Source organism: Hipposideros armiger, unplaced genomic scaffold, assembly GCF_001890085.2.
Source record: "Hipposideros armiger isolate ML-2016 unplaced genomic scaffold, ASM189008v1 scaffold_908, whole genome shotgun sequence".
In the NCBI taxonomy this organism is placed as follows: domain Eukaryota; kingdom Metazoa; phylum Chordata; class Mammalia; order Chiroptera; family Hipposideridae; genus Hipposideros; species Hipposideros armiger.
The window spans coordinates 70,241-73,132 of NW_017732258.1; positions in this window are offsets into that span (position 1 = coordinate 70,241).

The window sequence follows — 2,892 nt, forward strand, 5'->3', positions numbered from 1 at the left end:
TGGGGAATTGGGGGAGGGGAACAGTGCTGGGGAATTGGGGGAAGGGGAACAGACAAGTTGCTGTCCTTTTGTTCTTCAGTCTAGTTGTTGAGGACGTCGCTTCACTGGCCCATGTTGGTATTATCATTGCGCTCTTCCCAGGTGAGGCAGATTGGTCGCCGGCCTCTGGACAGCCACTCAAAGTGGCTCTTGGCAGCTCACATCGCCTGCTGGGCGCTAACGCTGGCTGCCGGCCACACACGGTAGCTTATGGCAGCCCACTGCAGCAGGGGCTGCAGCCTATGTCATCACCAGCGACTCATGGCAGCCCAGCTCCAGTTCGAGCTGCTGCTCATCATCTTGGCTGTAGAGAGCAGTGTCACTGGCCCTCATGTGGGATCCGAACCGGGGCCCTGCTGCTCAGAGCTGGCGTTCAACTCCCACATGGGATGGTGGCTATGCCCACCTGGCATACACCATATGAATAAAGCAAAGGAAAAAATGATCATCTTAATAAACACAAAACACACTTGACATTATCCAACACACCTACCTAATAAAACCACTCACCAAACAAGGCATAGATGGAACTTACTCAACTAGATAAAGGACATCTCTGAAAACCTACACCTTCTTCTTTTTAAATAATGTTTTTGTTTTTCAATTACAGTTCACATGCAATATTATATTAGTTTCAGGTGTACAACATATTGATTAGACATTTATATAACTTATGAGGTGATCATCCTGATAAATTTAGTACCCATCTGACACCATACACAGTTATTACAATATTACCGACTATATTCCTTATGCTATATCCTACATCCCCATGACCACTGTGTAGCAACCAATTTTGTACTTCTTTTTCCCATCCGCTTTTTCACTCACTCCCAACCCTCTTCCCATCTGGCAGCCCTCAAAATTTTATCTGTATCTATGCTTCATCACATTTAATGATGAAAGTCTGAATGATTTCTCTCTTAGACTGTGAACGAGGCAAGAATGTCTGCTTTCTCCACTCTTAAATAATGATATCAATCAATGCAGAGAAGGAATTTAACAAAATCCAATACATATTTATGATAAAAACTGTCAAAAAGTGGGAAGAGAAAAGAACTTCCTCCACTTAAAAATGAACATCTATGACAAACCTACAGCTAACATTATACTTAATAATGAAACACTGAACGCTTTCCTTTGAAGCTTGGAAATACGACAAGGATTTATGCTCCAACCATTTTTATGCAACATATATTACAAGTTTTAGCCAGTGTAATAAGGGAAGTAAACAAAATAGAAATTATCTGCATTGGCAATAAAACTAAAACTGTCATTATTTACAGACAACAAAATAGTCCTGGTACAAAATATGATGAAATCAACAGAAAGGTGTTAGAAATACAGATTGGAAAGGAAGAAATATTTGTAGATAACATGATTATATACATAGCTCATGAAAAAATATATATATATATATTCGCAAGAAATCTACACACGAAAAACCTCCTAGAACTAATAAATGAGTTCAGCAATGTTGCAAGATATAAGATCAACCCACACACAAAAAATCAATTACATTTTTAAGTACTAACAATGGACACATGGAAAGTGAAATTAAAAACACAATACAATTTACATTCATTCTAAAGAAAATGAAGTATATACGTAAACAGTTAAAAACTCATGTATGGGATCCATATGCTGAGCATTAACAAGTACTGGTGAAAAATATCAAAGAATAACTAAATAAATAGAGAGACATACTATGTACTTGGATTGGAAATCTCAACAGACTAAAGAGGTTAATTCTCCCAAATTAAGATCTATAGGTTTAATGAAATTTCTATCAAAATCCCATCAATGTTTGCTTGTAGACGTGTGCTTTCTTATTTTAAAATTATATGGAAAAGCCCTAGAATAGCTGAACTATCTTGGAAAAGAAGAATAAACAAGAAGAAAACGCTCTAGCTGACATTAAGACTCACTACATAGCTGGCATAGTCATGGCAGTGTCATGGTTGGCAGAATGATAGACATATAGATCAGCAGAACAGAATAGAGTATCCAGAAAGACGCCTACAAAAATATGCCCAATTCAATAGAGGAAGAATTGTCTTTCCAATTAATAGCACTGGAACAGTTGGATATCTATAGACAATCAATCAATAAAATTTAACCTAAACCTCACACATTATACAAAAATTAGCCCAATATGAATCATAAATGTAAACCTTTGGGAACAGGACTAGGTACAGAATTTATATTTGACATCAAAAGCATGCAATACATACAAGAAAAATAATACATTGGGATTCATCAGAATTTTAAAAAATTTGCTTTTAAAGTCCTGTTAAGAAAAACAAAGGACAAGTTATAGATAGTGAGAAAATATTTACAAATCACATATCTGATTAAGTATTTGTATTTAGAATATATAAGAACTTTAAAACCTTAACACTAAAACCCAAACAATTCCAAGTAGACAGTTTTAAGAGATCTGAAGAGACATTTTACTTAGGGGCATATGCAGATGGCAAGAAAGCACAGGAGGGATGTTCAACATCACTAGCCTTACATAAATGCAAATTAAAACCACAGTGCAACATCACTGTGCTATCACATGGACCTATCTGTCTCATATGTTGCTGTTTGGAATTTAAAATGGCATAGTCTATTTAAAATAGTTTGGGAACTTCTTATAAAACTAAATCATGTTAAGGGGTTAATATCCAAAATTTATAAAACACTCATGCAACTCAACACCAAAAAAACAAACAACCCAATTAAAAAATGGGCAGAGGATATGAAGAGACATTTCTCTAAAGAGGACGTACATATGGCGAACAGACATATGTAAAAATGTTCAACCTCACTAATCATTAGAGAAATGCAAATAAAAACCACAATGAG